Here is a 16,499-nt window from a genome sequence, read left to right as displayed (position 1 = left end):
AAGGAATAATACCAGCTCCCCTTTGTACATCTGGTAGAATTTGGCTCTGAACCTGTCTGGACCTGGATGTTTTTTGGTTGGTAAGCTATTAATTGCTGCCTCAACTTCAGATCTTGCTATTGTTCTATTCGGGGATTCACTTCTTCCTGGTTTAGTCTTGGGAGGGTGTAAGTGTCCAGTCATTTATCTATTTCTTCTAGATTTACTAGTTATGTGCATAGAGTTGTTTATAGTAATCTCTGATGGTAGTTTGTATTTCTGTGAAATCAGTGGTGATATCCCCTTTATCATTTTTTATTGTATCTGTTCAATTCTTCTCTCTTTTCTTTTTTAGCAGTCTATCTATTTTGTTGATCTTTTCAAAAAACCAGCTTCTAGATTTATTGATTTGTTGAAGAGTTTTCTGTGTCTCTATGTCTTTCAGTTCTGCTCTAATCTTAGTTACTTCTTGTCTTCTGCTAGCTTTTGAATTTGTTTGATCTTGTTCCTCTAGTTCTTTTAATTGTGATGATAGGATGTTGATTTTAGAACTTCACTCGCTTCTCATTTGGGCATTTAGTGCTATAAATTTCCCTCTAGACACTGCTTTAAATGTGTCCCAGAGATTCTGTCTTCATTCTCATTGGGTTCAAAGAACATCTTTATTTCTGCCTTCATTTCATTATTTATCCAGTTGTCATTCAGGAGCGGGTTGTTCAGTTTCCATGTAGTTGTTTGGTTTTGAGTGAGCTTCTTAATCCTGAGTTCTAATTTGATTGCACTGTTGCCTCAGAGACTGTTTCTTATGATTTTCGTTCTTTTGCATTTGCCGAGGAGTGATTTACTTCTTATGTGATCAGTTTTAGAGTAAGTGCAATATGGTGCTGAGAAGAATGTATATTCTGTGGATTTGGGGTGGAGAGTTCTGTAGATGTCTATTAGGTCCGCTTGGTCCAGGTCTGAGTTCAAGTCCTGGATATCCTTGTTAATTTTCTGCCTTGTTGATGTAATATCGACAGTGGAGTGTTAAAGTCTCCCACTATTATTGTGTGGGAGTCTAAGTCTCTTTGTAGGTTGTTAAGAACTTGCTTTATATATCTGGGTGCCCCTATATTGGGTGCATATATATTTAGGATAGTTAGCTCTTCTTGTTGCATGGATCCTTTTACCATTATGTAATGCCCTTCATTGTCTCTTTTGATCTTTGTTGGTTTAAAGTCTGTTTTATCAGAGACTAGGATTGCAACCCCTGGTTTTCCTGGGTTTTTTCCCCCATTTATTTATTTTATTGCATTTTAGGTTTTGGGGTACATGTGAAGAACATGCAAAATTGTTGCATAGGTACACACGTGGCAGTGTGATTTGCTGCCTTCCTCCCCATCACCTACATCTGGCATCTCTCCCCTTGCTATCTCTCCCCAGCTCCCCACCCCCCACCGTCCCTCCCCTATTTCGCCCCAACTGACCCCAGTGTGTAGTGCTCCCTCCCTGTGTCTATGTGTTCTCATTGTTCAACACCTACCTATGAGTGAGAACATGTGGTGTTTGATCTTCTGCTCTTCTGTCAGTTTGCTGAGAATGATGGTTTCCAGGTTCATCCATGTCCCTACAAAGGACACAAACTCATCATTTTTGATGGCTGCATAATATTCCATGGTGTATATGTGCCACATTTTGCCTGTCCAGTCTATCGTCGATGGGCATTTGGGTTGGTTCCAGGTCTTTGCTATTGTAAACAGTGCTGCAATGAACATTCGTGTGCACGTGTCCTTATAGTAGAATGATTTATAATCCTTTGGATATATACCCAGTAATGGGATTGCTGGGTCAAATGGAATTTCTATTTCTAGGTCCTTGAGGAATCGCCACACTGTCTTCCACAATGGTTGAACTAATTTACACTCCCACCAACAGTGCAAAAGTATTCCTATTTCTCCACATCCTCTCCAGCATCTGTTGTCTCCAGATTTTTTAGTGATTGCCATTCTAACTGGCGTGAGATGGTATCTCAATGTTGTTTTGATTTGCCTTTCTCTGATGAACAGTGATGATGAGCATTTTTTCATGTTTGTTGGCTTCATGTATGTCTTCTTTTGTAAAGTGTCTGTTCATATCCTTTGCCCACTTTTGAATGGGCTTGTTAGTTTTTTTCTTGTAAATCTGTTTTAGTTCTTTGTAAATTCTGGATATCAGCCCTTTGTCAGATGGGTAAACTGCAAAAATTTTTTCCCATTCTGTTGGTTGCCGATTCACTCTAATGACTGTTTCTTTTGCTGTGCAGAAGCTGTGGAGTTTGATTTGGTCCCATTTGTCTATTTTGGCTTTTGTTGTCAATGCTTTTGGTGTTTTGGTCATGAAATCCTTGCCTACACCTATGTCCTGAATGGTTTTGCCTAGATTTTCTTCTAGGGTTTTTATGGTGTTAGGTCTTATGTTTAAGTCTTTAATCTATCTGGAGTTAATTTTAGTGTAAGGTGTCAGGAAGGGGTCCAGTTTCTGCTTTCTGCACATGGCTAGCCAGCTTTCCCAACACCATTTATTAAACAGGGAATCCTTTCCCCATTGCTTGTTTTTGTCTGGTTTGTCAAAGATCAGATGGTTGTAGATATGTTGTGTTGCCTCCGAGACCTCTGTTCTGTTCCATTGGTCTATATCTCTGTTTTGGGACCAGTACCATGCTGTTTTGATTACTGTAGCCTTGTAGTATAATTTGAAGTCCAGTAGTGTGATGCCTCCCGCTTTGTTCTTTTTGCTTAGAATTGACTTGGCTATGCGGGCTCTCTTTTGGTTCCATATGAAGTTTAAGGTGGTTTTTTCCAGTTCTGTGAAGAAGGTCATTGGTAGCTTGATGGGGGTAGCATTGAATCTGTAAATTACTTTGGGCAGTATGGCCATTTTCACGATATTGATTCTTCCTAACCATGAACATGGAATGTTTCTCCATCTGTTTGTGTCCTCTCTTATTTCGTTGAGCAGTGGCTTGTAGTTCTCCTTGAAGAGGTCCTTTACGTTCCTTGTTAGTTGTATTCCTTGGTATTTTATTCTCTTTGTGGCAGTTGTGAATGGAAGTTTGTTCTTGATTTGGCTCTCTTTAAGTCTGTTATTGGTGTATAGGAATGCATGTGATTTTTGCACATTGATTTTGTATCCTGATACTTTGCTGAACTTGCTTATCAGTTTCAGGAGATTTGGGGCTGAGACGATGGGGTCTTCTAGATATACAATCATGTCGTCTGCAAATAGAGACAATTTGACTTCCTCCTTTCCTATTTGAATGCCCTTTATTTCTTTTTCTTGCCTGATTGCTCTGGCTAGAACTTCTAATACTATATTGAATAGCAGCGGTGAGAGAGGGCATCCTTGTGTGGTGCCACATGTCAAGGGGAATGCTTCCAGTTTTTGCCCATTCAGTATGATATTGGCTGTTGGTTTGTCATAAATAGCTTTTATTATTTTGAGATATGTTCCATCATTACCTAGTTTATTGAGGGTTTTTAGCATAAAGGGCTGTTGAATTTTGTCAAAGGCCTTCTCTGCATCAATTGAGATAATCATGTGGTTTTTGTCTTTGGTTCTGTTTATGTGGTGAATTACGTTTATAGACTTGCGTATGTTGAACCAGCCTTGCATCCCCGGGATGAAGCCTACTTGATCATGGTGGATAAGCTTTTTGATGTGCTGTTGCAGTCGGCTTGTCAGTATTTTATTGAAGATTTTTGCATCTATGTTCATCATGGATATTGGCCTGAAGTTTTCTTTTCTTGTTGAGTCTCTGCCGGATTTTGGAATCAGGATAATGTTGGTCTCATAAAATGATTTGGGAAGAATTCCCTCTTTTTGTATTGTTTGGAATAGTTTAAGAAGGAATGGTACCAGCTCCTCTTTGTATGTCTGGTAGAATTCGGCTGTGAACCCGTCTGGACCTGGGCTTTTTTTGGGTGGTAAGCTCTTAATTGCTGCCTCAACTTCAGACCTTGTTATGGGTCTGTTCAGGGTATCGGCTTCTTCCTGGTTTAGGCTTGGGAGGAGGCAAGTGTCCGGGAATTTATCCATTTCTTCCAGGCTTACTAGTTTATGTGCATAGAGTTGTTTGCAATAATCTCTGATGATGGTTTGAATTTCTGTGGAATCTGTGGTGATATCCCCTTTATTGTTTTTTATTGCATCAATTTGGTTATTCTCTCTTTTCTTTTTTATTAATCTGGCTAGTGGTCTGTCTATTTTATTGATCTTTTCAAAAAACCAGCTCCTGGATTTATTGATTTTTTGAAGGGTTTTTTGTGTCTCTATCTCCTTCAGTTCTGCTCTGATCTTAGCTATTTCTTGTCTTCTGCTAGACTTTGAGGTTTTTTGATCTTGCTCCTCTAGCTCTTTCAGTTTTGACAATAGGGTGTCAATTTTTGATCTTTCCTTGCTTCTCATGTGGGCACTTATTGCTATATATTTTCCTCTAGAGACTGCTTTAAATGTGTCCCAGAGATTCTGGTATGTTGTGTCTTCATTCTCATTGGTTTCGAAGAACATCTTTATTTCTGTCTTCATTTCATTGTTTATCCAGTCAACATTCAAGAGCAAGTTGTTCAGTTTCCATGAAGCTGTGCGGTTCTGGGTTAGTTTTTGAATACTGAGTTCTAACTTAATTGCACTGTGGTCTGAGAGACTTTGTTACGATTTCCGTTCTTTTGCATTTGCTGAGGAGTGATTTACTCCCAATTATGTGGTCAATTTTAGAGTAGGTGTGATGTGGTGCTGAGAAGAATGTATATTGTGTGGATTTGGGGTGGAGAGTTCTGTAAATGTCTATTAGGCTTGCTTGGTCCAGGTCTGAGTTCAAGTCCTGGATATCCTTGTTAATTTTCTGTCTGGTTGATCTGTCTAATGTTGACAATGGGGTGTTAAAGTCTCCCACTATTATTGTGTGGGAGTCTAAGTCTCTTTGTAAGTCATTAAGAACTTTGCCTTATGTATCTGGGTGCTCCTATATTGGGTGCGTATATATTTAGGATCGTTAGCTCTTCTTGTTGCATTGATCCTTTTACCATTATGTAATGTCCCTCTTTGTCTCTTATGATCTTTGTTGCTTTAAAGTCTAATTTATCAGAGATGAGAATTGCAACTCCTGCTTTTTTTTGCTCTCCATTTGCTTGGTAAACCTTCCTCCATCCCTTTATTTTGAGCCTTTGTGTATCCTTGCATGTGAGATGGGTTTCTTGGATACAGCACACCGCTGGGTTTTGGCTTTTTATCCAATTTGCCAGTCTGTGTCTTTTGATTGGGGCATTTAGTCCATTTACATTTAGGGTTAATATTGTTATGTGCGAATTTGATACTGCCATTTTGGTGCTAGCTGGGTGTTTTGCCCTTTAGTTGAGCTGGTACTTGTTGTTCCTTTATATGTGTAGAGCCTCTTTCAGGAGCTCTTGTAGAGCTGGCCTGGTGGTGATGAAATCTCTGAGTACTTGCATGTTCCCAAAGGATTTTATTTTTCCTTCACTTATGAAGCTTAGTTTGGCTGGATAGGAGATTCTTGGTTGAAAGTTCTTTTCTTTAAGGATGTTGAATATTGGCCCCCACTCTCTTCTGGCTTGTAGGGTTTCTGCTGAGAGATCTGCTGTGAGTCTGATGGGCTTCCCTTTGTGGGTAACCCGACCTTTCTCTCTGGCTGCCCTTAGTATTTTCTCCTTCATTTCAACCCTGGTGAATCTGACGATTATGTGCCTTGGGGTTGCTCTTCTTGACGAATATCTTTGTGGTGTTCTCTGTATTTCCTGCACTTGAATGTTTGCCTGCCTTGCTAGGTTGGGGAAGTTTTCCTGGATAATATCCTGTAGAGTATTTTCCAGCTTGGATTCATTCTCTTCATCGCATTCAGGTACGCCTATCAAACATAGATTAGGTCTTTTCACATAGTCCCACATTTCTTGGAGGTTTTGTTCATTCCTTTTTACCCTTTCTTCTCCAGTCTTGCCTTCCCGTTTTATTTCATTGAGTTTGACCTCTGATATCCTTTCTTCTGCTTGGTCAATTCAGCTGTTGATACTTGTGCATGCTTCTCAAAGTTCTCGTGTTGCGTTTTTCAGCTCCATCAATTCACTTATATTCCTTTCTATTTTGTTCATTCTCGTTAGCATTTCATCAAATCTTTTTTCAAGGTTCTTAGTTTCTTTGCATTTGGTTAGAACATGTTCTTTAAATTCACAGTAGTTTCTTACTACCCACCTTCTGAAGTCTGATTCTGTCATTTCATCACACTTGTTCTCCCTCCAATCTTGTTCCCTTGCTGGTGAGGAGTTGTGATCCCTTTGAGTAGGAGAGGTGTTCTGGTTTCGGGTGTTTTCATCCTTTTTGCGCTGGTTTCTTCCCATCTTTAAGGGTTTATCCACCTGTCGACTTTGTAGTTGCTGGCTTTCAGATTGGGTCTCAAATCTTTCAGATTGACGTTCTCTTTGTTGATGATGAGGTTATTTCTGTTTCTTGGTTTTCCTTCTGACAGTCTGGCCCCTCTGCTGTAGGTCTGCTGAGGTTCACTCCAGGCCCTGCTTGCCTGGGGTTCACCTGCAGCAGCTGCTGAACAGTAAGGGTTGTTACCAGTTTTCTTCTTCTGCTATCTATGTCCCCGAAGGATACCCGCCTAGTGTCAATCTGATCTCTCCTTTATGAGGTGTCTCTTTGGATATATAGGGGTCAGGGAGCTGCTTGAGGAGACGGTCTCTTCTTTATAGGAGTTCAAATGGTGAGCTGTGAGCTCTGTTGTTGTTCATTCAGAGCTGCTGGGCAGGTACGTTTAGGTCTGCTGCAGCAGAACTCATAAACTGCTTTTTGTTCCCAGGTGCTCTGTCCCAGGGATTTAGGGCTTTATGAGTTTCCGTTATGCTGCTGCCTTCTTTTTTTTTCCTTCAGAGCTGCCCTGCCCAGCAAGGAGGCAGCCTAGTCACTGTCGGCCTGTAAAGGCTTTGCTGAGCTGCTGTGGGCTCTGCCCAGCTGCCGAGTGAACTTCCCTGCAGTCCTGTTTATATGGGTGTAGTTAGAACTGCTTTGGCGATGGTGGCCTGCCTCTGTTGAGGCGGAGTCTCTCTGCAGTGGCAGGTTGCCTTGGCAACAGCGGGCTGCCTCAGCATTGGCCAACTACCTCCGTAGTGGTGGGCTGCCTCGGTAATAGCGGTCACCCCTCCCCCACAGAGCTTGTCCATCCCGGGTTCAGCTGTGCTTGCTGTGAAACTCTCAATCCAGAGTTTCTGGTTGCTGTTCTTTTGTGGGGGTGGCACCAGCCGAGCCTGAGCCTGATCGCCTGGCTCCCTGCCTCAGAGCCTTTTTTAAGTTGGTGTTCCAGTCGCCTGTTGAAGAGGTGCCGGGGTCTGTTTGTTTTCCCCTGCGGCCACTCACTGCGCTGGCTTAAACAGCGGCACTGAGGTTTGTGGCGCTTTTTTTTTTTTTTTTTCTTGCCCTGGAATCTACTGTCCTGGTTCTCTGCTCAGTCCCCTTTTTAAACATACAAATGGGCAACTTCCCGTGGCTCCAATCGCCAGCCAAAAGGGCACCAGGACCGGTGTATTTTGTACGGAGAACCGCTGCTCCGGGGCGCCGACAAACCAGCTGCACGGGGCAAAGCAGCGGCACCGCCTGGCACAGCCGCGCTGGCCAAAACAGCCGCTGGTGACCTGTGGCGCTTCTCCGCCTGGGAATTTCCTAGTCTGTGGGCAATAAAAATGCGGCATCCACTCACCCTCTGCGCTTTCACTGGGAGCTGCAATCCTGAGCTGTTCCTAAACGGCCATCTTGGATCCTCCCCCCCACTTTTTTTTTTTTTTGGTCTCCATTTGGTTGGTAAATCTTTCCCCATCCCTTTATTTTGAGCCTGTGTGTGTCTATGTACGTGAGGTGGGTCTCCTGAATACGCACACTGATGGGTCTTGACTTTTTAACCAATTTGCCAGCCTGTGTCTTTTGATTGGGCATTTAGCCCATTTACATTTAAGGTTAATATTGTTATGTGTGAATTTGATCCTGCCATTTTGATACTAGCTAGTTGTTTTGCCCATTAGTTAACGCAGTTTATTCATTCTGTTGATGGTCTTGACCATTTAGTATGTTTTTGCAGTGGCTGGTACTGGTTGTTCCTTTCTATGTTTAGTGCTTCCTTCAGGAGTGTTTGTGAGGCAGGCCTGATGGTGGTGACAGAATCTCTCAGCAATTGCTTGTCTGTAAAGGATTTTATTTCTCATTCACTTAGGAAACTTACTTTGGCTGGACATGAAATTCTAGGTTGAAAGTTATTTTCTTTAAGGATGTTGAATATTGGTCCCCACTCTCTGGCTTGTAGGGTTTCTGCCAAGATATCTGCTGTGAGTCTGATGGGCTTCCCTTTGTGGGTAACCCGACCTTTCTCTCTGGCTACCCTTAGCATTTTTTCCTTAATTTCAACCCTTGCGATTCTGATGATTACGTGCCTTGGAGTTGTCTTCTTGAGGAATATCTTTGTTGTGGTGTCTGTGTTTCCTGGATTTGAATATTGGCCTGCCTTGCTAGGTTAGGGAAGTTCTACTGAATAATATCCTGAAGAGTGTTTTCCAGCCTGGATTCATTCTCCTTGTCACATTCACGCACACCGATCAAACATAGATTAGGTCTTTTCACATAATCCCATATTTCTTGGAGGCTTTTTTCATTTCTTTTCACTCTTTTTTCTCTAATCTTGCCTTCTCATTTTGTTTTATTGAGTCGATCTTCAATCTCTGATATCCTTTCTTCCGCTTTATCAATTCACTACTGAAACTTGTATATGTGTTGTGAAGTTCTCATGCTGTGCTTTTCAGCTCCATCAAGCCATTTATGTTCTTCTCTAAGCTCGTTATTCTAGTTAGCATTTTGCCTAACCTTTTTTCAAGTTCTTAGTTTCTGTGCATTGGGTTGGAACATATTTCTTTAGCCCAGAGAAGTTTGTTATTACCCACCTTCTGAAGCCTGCTTCTGTTAGTTCATCAAATTCATTCTCCATTCAGTTTTGTTCCCTTGCTGGTGAGGAGTTGTGATCCCTTGGAGGAGAAGAGGCATTCTGGTTTTTGGTGATTTTATCCTTTTTTTGCTGGTTTCTCTCCATCTTCCTGGATTTGTCTACCTTCGGTCTTTGAAGCTGGTGACTTTCAGATGGAGCCTCTAAGTGGATATCCTTTCTGTTGATATTGAAGCTATTTATTTCTGTTATATAGTTTTCCTTCTAACAGGCCCCTCTGCTATAGGATTGCTGGAGGTCCACCCCAGACCCTGCTTGCTTGGGAATCATCCATGCGAGCTGCATAACAGCAAGGATTGCTGCCTGTTCCTTCCTCTAGTAGCTTCGTCCCAGAAGGGCGCCTGCCAAATATCAGCCAGAGCTCTCCTGTATGAGGTGTCTCTTTGGATATACTGAGGCCAGGGAGCCACTTGAGGAAGCACTATGTCTCTTATCAGAGCTCAAGTGTTGCGCTGGGAGCTCTGTTGCTCCCTCCAGAGCTGCTGGGTAGGGACGTTAAAGTCTGTTTCAGCAGAACTTACAACCACCCGTTTTCCCAGGTGCTCTGTCCCGGGAAGGTGGGTCTTTATTTATAAGTTCCTGATGAGCTGCTGCCTTTTTTCAGAGATGCCCTGCCTGGCAAGGAGGGAGTCTAGTCACAGTCTCCCTGCAGAGGTGTTTCTGAGCTGCCTTGGGCTCCACCCAGCTGTTGTGTAAACTTCCTTGTGATCTTGTTTACACAGGTAAGGTTAGAACTGCCTTGGTAATGGCAGACTGCCTCAGTAATGGCAGACACCCTTGCCCCAGCTGAGCTCAACCAACCCAGGTTGAGCTCAAACTGCTGTACTGGGCGCGAAAATCTCAAGCCAGTTTATTTCATTTTTCTGGTGTTTGTGGTGGTGGGACCCGCTGAGCCAGATCACTTAACTCCCTGCATTCAGCCCCACTTTTTCAGGGGAATGGGTGGCTCTGTCTCACAGGCATTCCAGGCGCCAGCTAAAACGGCTATGCAGATTTGTGCTGGAAACCCGTGGCACTTGTTGGCTCAGTGAGAATCTCCTGGTCTGTGGGCTGTAAAGACCATGAGAGAAGTACAGTATCTGAACCGGGGTGCCAGAGTGGCTGGAAGAGTCCCCGATTGCCTCCATTGGGGGGGGGGTTCCTCCAGCCCGTTGCACTTCCCAGGTGAGGCAGCACCCCACCCTGCCTCGGTTTGCCCTCCTTGGGCTACACCCACTTTCCAACTAGTCCCATTGAAATGAACCTGGTACCTCGGTTGGAAATGTGGAGATCACTCGCATTCTGCATCGTCGCTCTCACTGGGAACTGCGCTCTGGATCTGTTTCTATTCGGCCATCTTGGCAGAAGTCCGGAATTATTGGTTTTTAGGTTACAAGAAACCTGGTTCTGCATCAGAACCAGGATCAGGAGAAGGCAGTCAAAGACACAGAGTGTAATTTTTAAGGAGGACTTCCCTCTCAGGTGGCAACCCTACATTTACATGATCCTGAGAGTGAGGGCCTCCTTAAATTTCAGGCCCCAGGCACGTGCTTGACTCACTCCAGTCCTGATCCTGCTGAGCATAGTTTCAACTCTAATAGTTGCTTCACAGATTGCTCCTCCACATGTTTGAAGCAATTTATGATCTCAGCAATGTATGAGAGTTCCAGTTATACCACATTCTTGTTAAATGTGATGGAATACTTGAAAACTTTTGTTAATCTTATGGATGTGTTGGTTTAATCTATACTTCACTTGAACATATCATAAGTTTTCTAGCCATTCAGATTGCTTTTTTCTGTAAATTGCCTTTCATATTCTCTGAGAATTTCTATTGTATTGCCTACCTTGTACATATATATATATATATATATATATATAAGAAATATGTAATATAAAATAATAACACATTTGAAGAAAATTTAATGACATGGAAATAAGTTAATGACAGCTCTTAAGTGGAAAGAGCCAATTAAAGCAGTGGACATAGTTTAATATTACTTTGGGGAAAAATACATAAATGTACACAAAAAGTTTGAAATGCTATTTATTAAACTGTTAGTGGTTGTTATCTCTGAGTTATAAAATTATGGCTGGATGATTTTCTTTCCTTTTCATATCTATATTTTCTCCAGTTAATATGCATTACATTTTTTTTTTGAGACAGTCTCACTCTGTTGGCCAGACTGGAGTGCAGTGGCAACATCTTGGCTCACTGCAGCCTCCACCTCCTGGGTTCAAGTGATTCTCTTGCCTCAGCCTCCCAAGTGGCAGGATTTTAATAGCAAACATGGATGTTTTAAAACAAGCATTCCAAGGAATGAGGTTAACAGAGCACTTGTAAGTGCTTAACATGAAATAAATCATCTTTATCATCTACTACTGTAATTAGAAGGATTGAAACTCCAGAATCTTCACAACAGAACTGAGGTCCAACATTCTGCTTGATGGTCCTCTATATGTCTATGGTCACAAGTCCTGATTTGGGTTTCAGAAAATATGACTATCATAACTCTAGATTATAGATGCCTGCTGAAACCACAGGGAGGCTCAATTTCATATCTTAATCATTTTAATTCTGATTTATTTTTACAGAAGTAGAAATCAAGTTTGTGGTTCAACACCTACAATTTAGTGAGGCAAATGTAGTCATTCTGGTGTTGCCTTCTCTGAGATGAGGCAGGAAGCCTCTTATCAGCTAGGGGATGCCATAAATGACTTGAAGACATTTGCTTCTGAAATTCCGTGATTAATAGGAAGTCCAAAATTTTCTCCCAACCCAAATGAGTCAGGTTTTCTCAAACTTCAAATAGAACTTAACCTTGGTTTGACCTTTTTGAGAGATATTTTCATTTCTTTTTCCATCACCAGCAGGACACACATTCAGTATGCTTTATGTAAAAAATATAATCCTGAAGATAAGATGAAGCAGAATTTTAATTTTTTTACACTTTGAAAAGATTTTAAAGCATTCAAAATATCAAGGTTAATTTAATAGATACGTTGACCCCAATGGTGTGCTAGTCATTGTCAGTAATTAACTCTCCAGAGGAAAACAGCATTTGCTGGTTTGTAGCATTGGCTGGTTTCTGTGGTATAAACACTTCCACCATAGCTGATTCCAAGCCACCTCCCTGACACCATTAAATGGGGAGTTGGAGGAAGAGACACACAGATACACATGATCAATTTACCTGGTGTAATTAAGCTCCAGGACATTTCTTTCCTGTTCTTTTTTCTTTTTCTTTTTTTTTGATATGGAGTTTCACTCTGTTGCCCAGGATGGAGTACAGTGGCACAATCTCAACTCACTGCAGCCTCTGCCTCCTGGGTTCAAGTGATTCTCCTGCCTCAGCCTCTCAAGTAGCTAGGATTACAGGTACATGCCACCATGCCTAGCTACTTTTGTATTTTTAGTAGAGACGGGGTTTTGCCATGTTGGCGAGGCTGGTCTTGAACTCCTGACTTCAGATGATCTACCTGCCTCAGCTCCCTAAAGTGCTAGGATTACAGATATGAGCCACTGCGCCTGGCTGGACATTTCTGATTATACCCAATAACCATAAATAACAAATGTTAATAATTTAGCAGTTTTGCATGGTTTTTCTTAAAAAAAGAAAACAGTAATAACGTTGAAGTATTTTGTTTCTCTCCACAGATTAATTTCTTCACCTTCCTCTCCCAGCAACAGCCATTATCAAGAATCTGGTATGTATTCCTTTATGTTTTTGTACTCTTCCTACATGTATATGTATGTAAAAGAATACATAGTTATGCCTTGCATATTTAAAATTTTTATCTAATGCTGTCATGTTGCACATGTTCTTCCACTCTCTGTCTCCTTCAATATTATTTTTTAAAAATCTATTCATATTAATACATACAGATGCAGTTCACCTGTTTTAACTATTGACTGTGCTCTATCATATGAAAATATCACAGTTTATTCATCTATCCTGTTACAATGAAGATTCAGGTTGTTTCTAATTTTTGCTAATACAAATGATGTTGTAATAAGCTTAGAGATATGTCTCAGTATGTAAAGTTACTACACCTAGAATTGAAATGAATGGGTTGCAGAGAATGCTCATTTTCTACTTTAGTAATATTGATAAATTGTTGTTCCAATTTACACTCCTTCCAGAAATACATGAAAATTTCTCATTTCCATATCCTTGTCAATTCTTGATATCACCAGACTTTTAAAGTGCAGCCAAATTTAGGGTATGAAATGTTACCTTGTTTTAACTTTCATTTCCCAGACTACTAGTTAGATTGGTCATTGTGTTAGTGTACAAGCTAAGCAGCTGTAACAAAGAGACCTCCAGACATAGTAATCTAGGCAAGAATTTAAATAAAAGAGATATTTTTCTTACTTAATCTTATGTTGGACAGTCCAGGCTGGCAAGAGGGCTCTGCTCCACACAGTCACTCAGGGATCCTTCCGTTTGTTACACTGCTATCCCTTAGGTCATCAGTCTTTTCTTCAACTTCCTGGTTGAAGTCAGGTTGTTGCCACATACCAGCTTTTGGAAAAAATTTCAGGGAAAGCAATTTTCTTGCAGACAAATAAGGCAGAAGTTCCACACATCCCTTCTACTTGAATTTCATTGGCGAGAACTTAGTCTCATGAATAGGAAATACATGTCTCTAGCTGGGCAGCCATGTCCAGGAAGAAGGAGGCAATTGAGAAAGTGCTAGCATTCCTTCCCAAGCAGATATTTGTTGGCTTTTGGGGTTTCCTCTTCCATGACTCAGCTGGTAATACATTGTGCCCATTTTAATTTTGCTTTTTTTCTTATTGTTTCATAGGAAGCCTTCATATGCTCTAGATTTGATTACTTATTTATACAAGAATTTTGATTATTTAAATGTACCAGTATATATACCTCAATAAAGCTATTCCAAAATATTCTCATTTGTGACTTAAGCCATATCATATTCTTTAGATAAATTAATATTTCTTTTGTAAAGTGAATAAAATTACCGCATCCCAATTTTCTCTTTTCCAGAAATATAATTTTACCTACTAACTTAAGAAAAATTATAGTTTCATGAAAATTTCTTTAGGCTGATTTAAGTTGCTTAAAGTTAAAACAAGCAAAAAAAATGTGGTTTCTTTGGTACTATTGAACTCTCCAAGAATATTTGACAATCTGTATGAGATTGTGGTGATTTTTTTGACCACTCTGAATTTCAGTTTTCTCAACTGCAAGTGTGATATTAAATGCAGAGAAAATGCTCTGTGGAATGCCAAGTTTTTAATTGTTAGGAATTAGAATTGCAAATAGTATTTCAATAGCATGCAGAAGATTTCATTTAAAATGTCAATATCCTGTTTTCAGTTTTACTGTTATATTCTATATACCGTTAAACAGATATTCCATACTCTGTGTCAGGGGCTGACATTTGACAGTCACTGCCATCTCTGGGTGTGTGTGTGCACATGTGTGTGTAGGTGTGGTTGGAATCACAGCCATGTGCCCAGCCACATCTATGTGAGTCAAGACTCCCCTGAGAGCTGCCGTTATTTTGAGCTGCTCCGTTCCTAATGGCAACCTGAGAGGCTGGCTTTCCAGCCTGTTTTCAAGCAGTTCTCAGCTAAGCCACATCACTGCAAGTGATGCCTCAGAATTTCTATTGCTGCTTCAGACCAGTCCAGCTTGGCATTCATCACTGCCTTCCCCGGGCAGTTCTCAGTTTCCTGCATGTCTCATCCTGCCTGTCACACCAAGTGACAGCCTGTTATAGTTGGGTGGGCAACACTAAATGGCTGCTCCGTGGTTCAGCCCCACCCATCAGTCCCTTTCCTGAGCATCTCTGCTCTAGCACCGCCCTTCATGGGGAGCCACAGGCTTTGCCGAGGAAAAAGAGGGCTGATAGAGATACAGAGAGAAACAGGAATGCCCTGAGGTGTGATTTTTATGTTATTGGTGATAAACGATCTATAAAATGTTAGAAAGGAGAATTTAGCAACATGGTGAAGAAGGGAGTTCTTTAAAGAGGATAAAGAAAAAGCTTCATAATTTTGTTAATATGCTTGAATTTAATTTAAAAATAAGGACAGTAGTACTCTTGTACCAAAATGCAGAACAATTATTTCACGCTTTGTAACCCAGCCCTGTAGGTGTTAGGAATGGCCCTGTGAGGAAGAGGAAGGGAACTGAAGTAACTATGTGGTGGCCAGGGTCAGGAAATTAGCAGAGTCAGGGTCTGTGTCCTCCCTCCTACCAAGGAGGGTATTAGCACTGACTCATTTCATTAACATTTATTGAGCAACTTCTATATGCCAAGAGTTATCCTGCCTGCTGGGATACAGCAGAAACTGAAACAAATGAGGTTAAATCTTTTATATCTGGGATTTTACTGCTTTCATGGAACTTATATTGGGATGACAGAGCATGGAAGAGGTTAATGGCCAGAAACACATGGAAAGGCACATGATAATTAAAATAAATAAACAAATAGTTACATATCAGTTACTGGTAAATGCTAAGTGTCATAGTCCATTTTGTGTTGCTATAATAGAAAACCATAGATGGCAATTTATTTAAAAAGGAAATCTATTCTTCACAGTTCTGCACCCTGGAGAGTCCATTATCAAGGTGGGGGCATCTGGTGAGGGCCTTCCTCCTACATCATTTTATGGCAGAAGGTGAACAGGTCAGAGTTTGCGAGTGCGAGTGAGCAGGAAGGGGCCAGACTTACTGTGATAACAAGCCCACTCGAGATAACTAACCCACTCCTGTGGTAATGACATTGATCCGTGAGGACGCTGCCTTCATGATCTCATCATCTCTTATTTATCCCCACCTCCCAACACTGTTGCATTGGGGATTACATTTACAACACGTGAACTTTAGGGGACACCTTTAAACCATAGCACTGTGTAACTATTTTTAAAAAGTGATGTCAAAGCAACTGAGGTCATCAAAGAAGATGTTTCTGAAAAAAAAAAATGTAAGCTGCTATAGATCAAATGCTTATGATCTATAGCACACCCCCTCCCACATACACACACACAAATTCATATGTTGAAATCCTAACCCCCAATGGGAGCGTGCTAGAAGATGGAGCCTTTGGAAGGTGAATAGGTTCTTGAGGGTGGAGCCCTCATGAATGAGACTAATGCCCTTCTAGAAGAGACCCCAGAGAGACCCCTTACTCCTTGCATCTTGTGAGAACTCAGCAAGAAGACAGCCATCTGTGAACCAGGAAACAGACCCTCACCTGACAGAAAATCTATCAGCACCTTGATCTTGGACTTCCAGCCTCCAGAACTATGAGAAATAAATTTCTCTTGTTTACCTAATTCTCCCAGTCTATGGTGGTTTTGATATAGCAACCTGAACTAAGATGTAAGTTGAGACCTGAACGATAAGTAGAACATCATGTTAGGGGACAAGAGTTCACTGGGCAGAGGCCTCGGCTAGCATGAAGGACCAAAAGTAGGATCAAGTTTGAAAGGTCCCAGGGGAGCCAGGAAGGCCAGTGGGCCCAGAGTGGGGCGGGTGAGATCAGAAGGCAAAGA

General features: G+C 41.3%; 1 long non-coding RNA gene across 1 annotated transcript in view; it reads left to right on the top strand.

Annotated features, from left to right (window-relative positions):
* The window catches only part of LOC116558176, a 99,360-nt gene extending 83,374 nt beyond the window's left edge, over positions 1–15,986 (top strand). Inside the window, exon 3 of the long non-coding RNA XR_004271892.1 lies at positions 12,627–15,986. This is a non-coding gene — a long non-coding RNA (uncharacterized LOC116558176). The remainder of the gene's footprint in view (positions 1–12,626) is intronic.
* Positions 15,987–16,499: the final 513 nt, after the last annotated feature.

This window comes from Sapajus apella, unplaced genomic scaffold (genome assembly GCF_009761245.1).
Source record: "Sapajus apella isolate SASKATOON/1434 unplaced genomic scaffold, GSC_monkey_1.0 scaffold21, whole genome shotgun sequence".
NCBI classification, from domain to species: domain Eukaryota; kingdom Metazoa; phylum Chordata; class Mammalia; order Primates; family Cebidae; genus Sapajus; species Sapajus apella.
The sequence above is the reverse complement of the archived record's forward strand: the minus strand, read 5'-3'. Positions and strand labels throughout refer to the sequence as shown.